Consider the following 11,924-nt stretch of genomic DNA (forward strand, 5'->3'; position numbering starts at 1 on the left):
CGATACATCCTTGTCGCGGTTGACTATGTGTCCAAGTGGGTTGAAGCTGTAGCATTGCCCAACAATGATGGTAAGAGTGTCACCAAATTTCTCAAAAGAAACATATTCACAAGGTTTGGCACTCCACGGGCAATCATTAGTGATGGTGGCACTCACTTTTGCAACAAGCAATTCACTAATCTCTTGGAGAAATATGGAGTGCAGCACAGGGTGGAAACTCCTTACCACCCCCAAACTAGTGGGCAAGTCGAGGTCTCAAATCGGGAGATAAAGAGCATTTTAGCCAAGACGGTTAATGCAAACCGAACTGATTGGTCATCTAAGCTTGATGACGCTCTTTGGGCTTATAGAACAGCGTTCAAGACACCCATTGGTACTTCTCCTTATCGGTTGTTGTTCGGTAAAGCTTATCATTTACCGGTTGAACTTGAACACAAGGCTTTGTGGGCATTAAAAAAATTGAACATGAATTGGGACGAAGCAACCAAGCTGCGGTTGTTTCAAATGAATGAAATGGATGAGTTTCGGTATTATGCCTATGAGAGTGCGAGTTGTACAAAGAAAGGATGAAACACTATCATGATGTCAAACTTCTCAAGCGAGATTTTCAACCGGGTGATTTGGTGTTGCTGTTCAATTCAAGGTTGAAGTTCTTTCCGGGCAAGTTGAAATCCAAGTGGTCCGACCCTTTTACTCTGGTGAGTGTGTCACCCAATGGGTCAATGGAGTTAAAGTCTGACGACGGGACGCGTACTTTCAAAGTCAACGGCCATCGGGTAAAGCACTACCATTGGATGGTTGATGGAGACAAGATTGTCAATGCTCACCGGTTAAAACACGGCACCGGACCTTAGCATCCAAAGTGGTATCACGTCGTGCCGCGACGTTAAATTGTGCGCTTCTTGGGAGGCAACCCATGTGCATTTTTTGCAATATATTTTTCTTTCATTCCGTTGATTTTTGTTGTTGTGTTGTTTTATATGTTTGTTGATATGTTGCAGAACCGAAGTGTTGAAACCCAAAAAATTGCCAGGACAGCAGTTACACGACACATTCGACGGACCGTCGATCAGATTGACGAAACGTCGAATGCACCGTCGAGTGGATCACATGAAAGATTGGTCACAGGAAATACTGACAAATCGACGACAGGTTTGACGCTCCGTCGAACTGATCGACGAGCGTTCTTCTGCTCTTTTTAAATAAAAAAAAAGGAGAGAGACACGGAGGGTAGTGTTAAAAAGACGGAACGTCGATTGAATCGACGCCCCGTCGATTGAACACTCCCTCCGTCGTTTTACCCCGATGGTTCGGGATGTGGGTTTTTAAACCCACGTCTGTTACCCCCTTTATTTCATATGTAATGTCTCCCTCCCTCTCTATTTCTCTCTTTCTCTTGCTACTACTTCTCCCCCTTTGCCTTAACTGCTACCCCAACCCTACCCACTCTCCCCTTTCTTCACCAGCCACTACCGCCACTTCCCCCCCCCCCCCCCCCGCCCTACTACTTTATCCCTCTTTGTGTGTGCTTTTTCGAGCAGTTTCCATTCTAGAAAGTTGAAATCATCTTCATGGTATGTGCCTTACTGGATTCGCTTTCCCTTATGATTTTTGTTTTTGCGTTCTAGGGCTTATGTGCTTATTTTTGTTTGCTTTCCTTGTTTTTGCATCGTGTTATTTTCGCTTGGTATGCTATTTTTGCTCGGGGTGGTTTGTTGATTTGTCTGTGATTATTGGGTGGTTGATTTTTAGCCAAGTCGGAGGGCATTACGACAAACACACCTCAGTCATGAGGTTGTTGTTGTTTTGCCCACCAACTGTTTGATGAAATGCCAATGTGGGGCATTGTGGGTCACAATGGCTTGGAGGGCATTACGACCTTCGAGTTGTTTTGCCCGCCAAATGCTTTCCCTAGTCTAACCCAAGCCAACATGGGGTGAAGTCTGAGTAACCCCAAAATACGTGACGATTGGCATATCGGCCAAAGAATGTATAGGATCTGTAGTCTAGCATGCGAAACACATTCGACGCTCAATTCGACGGCCCGTCGATTCAATCGACGGACCATCCTATTCAACGTCGAATGAGCCTTGTCTAATGTTCTTGGCCAAAATAGCATCGACGGTGGAATTGACGGCCCGTCGAATCGATCGACGGGGTGTCTTTCCCCACCGTCGTTTAGTTCAAATTTCCAGTAGCCACTTTGATGCTGAAATGAGATCGATGGCCCGTCGAATCGATCGACGGGGCATCTTTATCACCGTCTTTTGATCGATATTTCCAATGGCCCACCAGCGATCGACGACGTGTCGAACAGCTCGACGGGAACTTCGACGCTTCGTCGATCTATTCGACGATTCTTTAGCACATCGACGGACCACTGGCAGCTTTAACAATGATCGCATGTCTTGTACTTTTGACTGATTCTTTTATGTTTTTATGGTTATCTTAACAATGAAGTGTATTCTTTTCTCAGGAATGCCTCCAAAGAAGCAAGTCAAGCGGGGTGGTGGTCCCAGACAAGGCCGAGGTCGGGGTCAAACAACCCTTACTCTTAGGGACGAACCATCTGACTCTGAAAATCAAGCGGTAGTCCCAAGTAGAATCACCCAGTTTGGTCTCCTGTCAGTCTACCGAGGGGACTTCATTCTCCACATCCGCTGATTCTAGCGATGCAGCGACAGACCAACCAGCCGCTCCTGAGCGAAATTCAGATGAGGAGCACGAGCGGTTGCGGCTGAAAAAGGTGGAGATAGCGGCAGTCCGCTTCCCCTATCAAGGGTACCGCAAGTACTATGTCAAAGGGGCAACTACAGTCGATGGGGGTCATCCGAGGAGAAATATTCAGGAGGAAGAACAAATCAGTATGAACGGTTTGGAGAGCTACCCTCAGATTACCAATCTCATCCAGCACTATCATCTTGAGGCATTCACCCAGCCTCCAGGGGATAATTGCCCGACCATGATTCGGGAATTCTATGCTATATACAGGGTAATGCTCAAGCAGCGCCATAAGAACAAGAGAGCTTTGAAAGCTGCCCCTCCATGACACAGTGTATGTTCGAGGTGTCCATGTTGACGTCTCAGCGCGCACAATCAACCGATTTTATTTTGGTGATGACTTCGTGGTGCCTACCACAGTGGAATATGATGATAAAATGGAAAGACGGGCTGAGCAATCTGTACGGGAATAGTTTGCGACATTGACGGCTAGAGGGCCAGCGGACCATGCCCCATGGTTGAGAAAATTGGATGCCAAAATCCATAAGGCACATATCAGCTTGGAAGCTAAATTTTGGTGGAATTTCGTCATCTATCGGGTTCTGCCCACGGGAGCAGATAACATAGTCACACACCAGATAGAGTAGTGGTTGTGGCTTCTATGCTATCGAGGTACCCAATGAACTTGAGTGATTTGATCAGTAGGGCCATCCGGGCACGCGCACCACAGGAGGCGACAGCCTTGATATTCCCGTGCCTCATCACGCAGTTGTGTCGGTTGGCCCAGGTGAGGCACCTTGAGGCATTTGCAGCTACTTTTCAGGAAACAAAGGTGTGCGACATCACGCGGAGTAGGGATGAGACCCTCTGTACATCTTAGGCCACCAGTACTTCATTGCTAGAGCTCATGGATGAGCAGGCTGAGCATGTCACGGATTCAGTACCTCAGGGCACAGAAGGATTGTCCACCACAGAGGCCTCCACACCATCTGTAGCTGCTGCTACCCTTTCTTCTAAGGCACCACCTCAGCTCGCTATCCCATCTGCATCTCCTATTCCTCCGACAGCCACAACATCAGCTTCCAAGGATCTCTTTGTCCTCAACAGAGCCAACTTCAGAGAGTTTGCAATCAAAGCAGAGCATGCTGATCAGCAGGTGACCCGGATACTACAGCAGTTGGGTAGGTTCGTCCGGCAAGAGATTGCACCGGAGTTGGAGCCCCTTCAGGAGGCTATGGAGAGGCATCATGCTTGAGTCAATGCACGACTTGAAAGTTTGGAGATGCGGATACTCACTATTGAAAAGAAGAGTGAGTCTGGCACTTCGGGAGATTTGAAGACCGAGCTTGACCATATCCGAGCTGAGATTGCGGCCCTTCGGACTAGAGAGCAGATTATTGTGGATGACCCGACACCACCTGCACCAGTTGCCAGCATTTTCGATTTGATCAGAGTAGTTGATTTGGTGACTGAGGATGAGCCGAGGGAGAGTCGCAAAAGAAAGAGGCCTGTCAAAATAGCCGATGATGAGGATGAGGAGGAGGACAATGAGGATGAAGACCTCGAGCTTCAGGAGGGTATTCGACGGTCACGCCTGGATATGCGATTCACCGGCGTATCTTCCAGCACTAGTGCTATCCCAGCGCCAGTCAGGCCGATCACGAAAGCTCCTCAGGACCTGCAGCCACAGAGCCAGTCAGCTCCACTGCTTCAGTCCACCGAGTCAGCCGCCGAGAGGACCCCCATTCAGACTGCTGCAAGGGAGGCACCTCAGCAGCAAAAACAGGATTAGAGTGTTTCAGGTCGGCACCACCACCATGGGGTGATGGTATGATTTTTGATGCATTGGGGACAATGTATCTTCTTTTTGCTGGGGGTGGGGTAACCTGATGTACTTTTCAGTAGTTATATTTGTTTTATGGATATTTATATTTGTTTTATGGATTAAAGTAATTGTGACTCTCATGGTTGTTACATTGTGAACTTATGGCATGGATTTTGGATGAAAAAGGATCTTTATGATATGTTTTATGGATCTATTTGAAATTGACCCCTCCAAAATTTGGTGGCGTATCTCAGGTTGTAATGAATTGACATATATGGTTCTTTTTGTGACATCATAGACATTAGAGTGTGTATGAATTGAGTGTTCAAATCCTTATGCCATTGTGAGTGTGAGAACTCCTTGTGTTCAGTATTAGCATATGTGGATTCAGAACTTGCCTGGTAGGTCGTGCCATATTGCTTAGGATAATCGGTTGTGAAGTGATCATAGGCTTTCCTTCTGAATAGTCACGTCAGCCTTAAAAAGCCCAAAACCTGTTCTATATGAATATCACTAGTTCCCATGTTGAGCCTTTGACCTTTTCTCTTGATTAGCTGTAACAAACCTTTTCCCCATTTCATGACTTCATTCCATCTTTGCACCCATTCCCTCCTTGACACTACTAGAGAAAAGAGGCGAATCGCCTAAGCTGGGGGTGGTATATGTGTGAAGTAAAGGCCAAGAGCCTAAAGCTGGGGGTGTGTAAGTTGCATAATCAAGAACTAGATGTGATAGCGGATTAAATTTGAGAAAAGTTTATAAAAAACAAAATCATGTACATATGTGTACGTGTATATATATGTATATATATAGTTTTATAGCAATAATAATATTGTCTCATAAAAATATTGTAAATTCTAGTAAGGGTAAAATCACATCTTAGTCATAAGTTGAAGAATGAATAGATTGGGCATGAGAAGAAAGGTCAAATTCTGTAGTGTCGAGGAGGATGAGTCACTAATTCCCAAAGTATCCTACCCGTCCCCGAGCCTACATTACAACCCAAGAACAAGTCCTATAGTGATCACAAATGAACCATCCGAAAGTGTTAGACATTGAAATTAAAGGCAAGCATATGGTATCTGCACTTGTAAATCATGAACTTCTTTGTGAGCGCGAGTGCTTTCTATTCTCATCCATCCTTCTCCCAAATTCTTATTGAAAAAATTGTGTGTGGGACATTTTCCAAGGTAAGTGAGGGCATAATGGTGAATACTCGCACGCATAAATGCTTCTAATAATGTGATGTCATCAATTGAAGCGTCAAAGTCAATTCCAACAAGTTGTTTTGAAAAGAACCCTGTTTGGAAATGATGAAAGAGGGAGTTGATTTGAAAAATGCACATGCCGATAGCGATGAGAAAACACCATTGTAGTCACTTTTCCTTTATTCTTAGCATAGTTGCAATTTTATTTTGTGGTTGTTTTGTTTGACTTGCTTGAGGACAAGCAAAGATCCTAAGTTGGGGGTATTGATGTGCCGTGGATTCGTGGCACATTTGACGCTTTTTTACTATGAATTTTGGTTGTTTTCAAGTAAGTCTGATTCTCGTTAATATGTTTTGTTGTGTTTTAGGAAAACAATGGCCCAAAAGCACAAAGCAAAGAACAACAAAAAAATTGGCCAGAAATGAAGAATCGACGGTCCGTCGATCAGCCGACGAACCGTCCTTTGAATCGTCGATAAGCTCGATTTTCCAGTGATGACAAAGTTGAAGACGACAAAGGACAGAGGTATCGACAAAGCGTCGAATTGATCGACGGTTCGTCGTTTGTGTCGTCAAACAGGATCTCTCACCAAAAGAAGAAAAAGACGGAATACTCGACGGAGCGTCGAACTGGTCGACGACACCATCGAATGTAACACAGTGCTGAAGGTACAAAGGACGGAACACTCGACGGATCGTCGAACGATCGACAGTCCGTCGATCTTACTATCGGGGGCACTTTTGTCAGTTTTCTGCTGTGCGTTTTTGGAGCCTATTTAAAGAACATTTTAGGTTTTTCTTTCCATTCAGATTTTATTGTACTCAACTAAAAAGTCCCATTGGTGGGTGAGCATTGAATACTCCCCTTTTGGAGCCTAGTGAAGACACAAGATTCTATATTTCATCATCTTTATTGCATTTGTAAGCTTTATGTCTCATTTATTGCTTACTACTTTTGAGACCATAATGTGTGAGTAGTCTCTTTAATCAAAGTTGTGGACCCAAATGATGGGTGCTATGTAATGGGTATCTAACATTGTATATATATATATATATATATAATGGGTTGTGATGTATTTTATTATTTCTCATATTCATTGTTCTATAAGTGGTTGCAAACACTTGTTCATGCACAAACCCTAGTTTATTTGGAAAAATGAACTAGGGTGTGATTTGAGATAATATAACATGTACTCGGGGCGTTAACCCTCGTTTAATGAACTCGCTTAGGAATAAGATGAGTTCTACTTGGCGTATTTAATCAACCTTATTTATAACTTTTCTGCATTTGGGAAAATCATGAAAAGAAATACTTTCTAACTATTAGAAAATATTAGAAAGTGTGTTAGAGATTAAGTGCATACATAACCGCGACCCATTAGAAATATATCATATTGACACCCATAGCATAACGTCTAATCATTGCGGGGACACAACTTTGGTTCTCCAAATCCAAACAATTCTCAAACAGTTCAAAAATAGGAAATACAAACCAAATCTCCTTTTTAAATATTCGGAATAGGATTAAAGCCTTTAAAGACTAGTATCGCATACAATTAGTACCCTTTTCTCTCCATATTCCCCGTGGGATTCGACCCCAACCTTGTTTGGGTTACTATATTTGCCAACGTCCGCTTTACGCCATTAATAGGTGTAATTTGAGCGTATCAGCTGTTGAAGACCAAGTTCAAAGATCACAAGGCATGTGATGCATGCATAAGAAGGAAGAAAATCAGATCCTCCATCAAACCAAAGAAAGAAGTGAGTACCTCAAGACCACTTATCTTTTTCACATGGATCTTTGTGGGCCTATGAGAATTCCAAGCAGAGAAGGAAAGAAGTATATGTTTGTGATTGTTGATGATTACTCCAGATTCACTTGTACTATACTTCTAAGAACCAAGGATGAAACATTCCCTTTGTTCGTTGCCTTTGTGAAACAAATTCAAGTGAAACTGGGCAATCACATTGTGAGTATCAGAGCTGATCATGGCACTGAATTTGACAATGCCAAGTTTAACGAATTCTGTGCTAAAAATAGTGTAAGTCACAACTTTTCCGCACCAAAAACACCTCAACAAAATGGTGTTATGGACGGGAAAAACAGAACACTTGAAGATATGGCCAGAACTGTTGATAGTGAGTGGTATATCAAAGAGTTTTTGGGCTGAAGCTATCAATAATGCCTTTCACCTGATTAACTGGTGCATGATCAGGTCCATGATTGAGAAGATTTATAAACTACTAAATGGGAGAAAACCTAAGCTTACTTACCTAAGATATTTTGGTTGCAAATGCTTTATTCTCAACAATGGTAAGGATCCTTTGGGGAAGTTTGATGCTAAAAGTGATGAAGGAATCTTCATTGGTTATTCTTCTCACAGCAAGGCTTACAAGGTCTACGACAAGAGAACTCAATGTGTAGAAGAAAGTGTCTATGTAATCTTAGATGAATCAAATGAATTAGGTGATAAAGGGACACGTGCTAATGAAGGGGAGTTTTATAAAATTTGTGATGAAGCCATATAAATCTCTAATGGAAATACAGAACTGACGAGCCAAGTCAAGCAGAGCAATAAAGAAGAAGATTCAGCAGAATCACCAAAAAGCACACAGGAACCTGGTCCCTCCATCACTCCACTCGAAGCTCAGGATCAAGCAGTTGATGCAGTATCAGGTACCCCTGAGGATCGACAGACCAATCATGAAAGTCAAGCCTCTGGTGAAGTAAGTAACGGATCCAACACATAGGAACTTGGTCCTTCGAATCCTGAAGTGAAAGTATCAAATTGGAAGCATAAAGGATCTCATCCATTGCAAAATATAATCACTCCTTTAGATTCTGGTATTCAAACTAGATCTAGGGAAATAAACATGCTTGCCGTCTCAGCTTTCCTATCTCAAATTGAACCAAAGAACATCAAGGAAGCATTGAAAGATACTGGTTGGATAATTGCTATGCAAGAATAGCTCTATCAATTTGAGAGAAACAAAGTATGGCACCTGTTCCCTAGGCATGTAGACAGAGCAATGAATGAAACTAAGTAGGTGTTTCACAACAAGCTTGATGAATTTGGAAACACAACAAGAAACAAGGCAAGACTAGTGGTTCAAGGATACAATCAAGAAGAAAGGATAGACTATGATGAGATCTTTGCTCCTTTTGCAAGAATGGAAGCAATCAGGATTTTTATTGCTTTTGCATCTTATATGGCATTCAAATTGTTCCAAATGGATGTGAAGAGTGCTTTTCTAATGGCTCTCTAAAAGAGGAAGTCTTTGTCAAGCAACCTCCCGGTTTTAAATGTCATAAGCACCTTGAGTATGCTTATAAGCTTGACAAATCACTGTATGGTTTGAAGCAAGCTCCTCGAGCTTGGTATAAGGGATTGTGACAATTTCTTCTTGAAATGATTTCACAAGAGGGAAAATTGACAACACCTTATTTATGAAGAAATGAGGCAGAAACCTGTTGATTGTTTAAGTGTACATTGATGATATCATTTTTGGTACTACCAATGATTCTCTATGTGAATAGTTTGCAAAGCTCATGGGAAGTGGGTTTGAAATAAGCATGATGGGTGAGTTAAACTTCTTTCTTGGGCTGCAGATCAAGCAAACTCCAAAAGGCACTATGATCAGTGAACAAAAGTACATCAAAAAGCTGTTGAAAAGGTTTGAAATGGAGAATGCTTAGACCATTGATACACTATAGCCACTGCTACCAAGCGGGAGAGGGATGAACCTAGCTCTCTTGTAAATGAAACCATGTACAGGGGGGAGGGGGGGGGGGGTGTATCATTGGGTCTCTATTATATTTGACTACTAGCAGACCTGACATTATTTTCAGTGTCGGTTTGTATGCGAGGTTTCAATCAAGTTCAAAAGAATCTCGTTTGAAGGCTGCAAAAAGAATTCTGAGATATCTCAAAGGGACACCGGACCTGGTCCACTTCTATCAGTTTGGAGATACTTTTTGACTTGGTTAAGATTGCTGATGCTAATTATGTTAGATAATTGGTTAATAGAAAGGGTACATCTAGAATGACATATTTTCTAGGGTCATACTTGATCTCAAGAGGTACAATGAAAAAAATTATGTAGCTCTTTCTACTGTAGAAGCTGAATATGTAGCTGCTGCTTCTTGTTGTGCTCAATTGCTGTGGATAAAATAACAACTCGAGGATTTTGGTGTGCTTACTAATTTGTGCCCTTGTTGTGTGATAATACAAGTGCACTCAATATGGCAAAAAATTCAGTGCAATACAAGAGAACCAAGCACATTGATGTTAGACACCATTTCCTAAGGGATAATGTTGAAAAGGGTTTGATTTGTATGAAATTTTGCAAGACAGAGGACTAGGTAGCATATATCTTCACTAAGGCACTGAGAGGGATCATTTTGAAAGAAATTACTTGGAGTAGGGGTTAGTTAAGCTTAACTAGTCGCCTTTTTGATTGGCCATGTTAAGAGGACAGGTACAATGCTAAAACGTATTTTTTGGTGGCATCTAACTCAATTATATATTGTTACAGGTATATACGCATGGCAGTTTCAGGAATTTACATTGCACTTCTCAGAGATTTTGCCTTTATTTTAAAAAATTGTAAAGGAACATGGTTCCTGTGACTTAGGTTAGTAGTCTTTTCAGTAATTATGTGTTTTTAAAGTGCTTAGAGTGCCACATCATTAATTTATTCCAGCCTCCAATCCAATCGTCCTGTCCTTTTTGAAACGGTCCGAAAAATGAAAAACTTTTTCATTTTATGCCCAATCATAACCATGTCCTTGTCCACCTTATTACACCTCATTTTCAATCATCAATCCACTTAAACTCCCAAGGCAAAATCTTTTCATTTTGTAACGACATATTTGGCTGTTACAGAGCTTTCCTTAACTCGTATCCTAAAACGTTCTTGATCAATTGTGTCGAATAGTTTTACGTAGGATGTTTTTCAGTTTAAGTTAACCCGTAGTCGAGTTAGAAGGAAAATAAAAATTGAATAGGGCCACTAGACCCAATACTTCGCGACAGGAGGGGTAGACCGCTGCAGCAGGTCCGTCTTAGTGAATCGCTGCTCACTACAACAGGCTGCTCATGGCTAAAGGCTTCCGTTAGTGGCTCCCACTTCTGCCACAGCGGAAGAGACGGATTTCCTTGAACTTGCTCCCGTAGTCGATTGTTCACTGTAGCGGTGGCTCGCTACAGCGGCCCTATGTTCTCCACAGCGGATGACGCTGGGCAAACCCAGTATTTAAAGTTAATTTATGGATTTGACCTCATTTTTCATCCAACTCTCAAATCAAGCCGCTATTTGGGGAATTTCCAGAGCAAATCTCAAGGAACCTTCGGAAAGGTAAAATCTATACATTATTTATTTCATCTCTCTTGAATCTATTCCTTCATTTACTATGTTTTGATTATAGTGATTAATAAAAATGGTGAATTCCCTAACTTGCAAAACCCTAGGGAGGTAAAATGGATTTTCATTACTTAGACTCATGGCATTTTCGAAGGAACTCTTAGGTTCATATTCTAGGCTAGTTAACCAACCCCAGTCCTATTTCTTCAACTATTTTTGCAAATGGGTTAAGTCTTGGTGTTATTGAAATTGAGGATTTTAAAGAAGAATGCTATTTATGGCTTGTTTTGGTGTGGATAACCATAAGATCTAGATTATTAGTCAATGGAAACCTAGCAAATCTAATTTGAGAAAAAGTTCTGATTTTACCTTTGTGGGCCCGAAGTTGTATGTGGTTCTCTAGATCCTTAATGGGTGTGAATACCTTAATCCTTGACACTTGCTTATTTGAATTCCTTTCTATTCCTATACCTTTGCATCTCGAGTTCCTTTTTTGAAAATGGAAGGTGAAGATCAAATGGATGATCGCGGCACCCGCTCGGCCTCGAGGTAGGTTATGACTTACTTGAATTAGACTATGATTAGGATTTCATATATGTATAGTAGAGATTGACTGAGAAAGCATGACTAGGTCTCTATATATGGTGTTGGGATGGATAGTCCTAGGTTGGTACTGTTATGTGTGGCTCGTTGTCTCTTGATTCTTGTTGGGTGTCTCGTTGGTTGTGAGTGTTAGTGGCTGTTTAGCATGACTGAGTCTGTGCCATTTTATTAAGTTCTATTGATTAATCTAGTTTACCTTATGG

This window comes from Lycium barbarum, chromosome 4 (genome assembly GCF_019175385.1).
Source record: "Lycium barbarum isolate Lr01 chromosome 4, ASM1917538v2, whole genome shotgun sequence".
In the NCBI taxonomy this organism is placed as follows: domain Eukaryota; kingdom Viridiplantae; phylum Streptophyta; class Magnoliopsida; order Solanales; family Solanaceae; genus Lycium; species Lycium barbarum.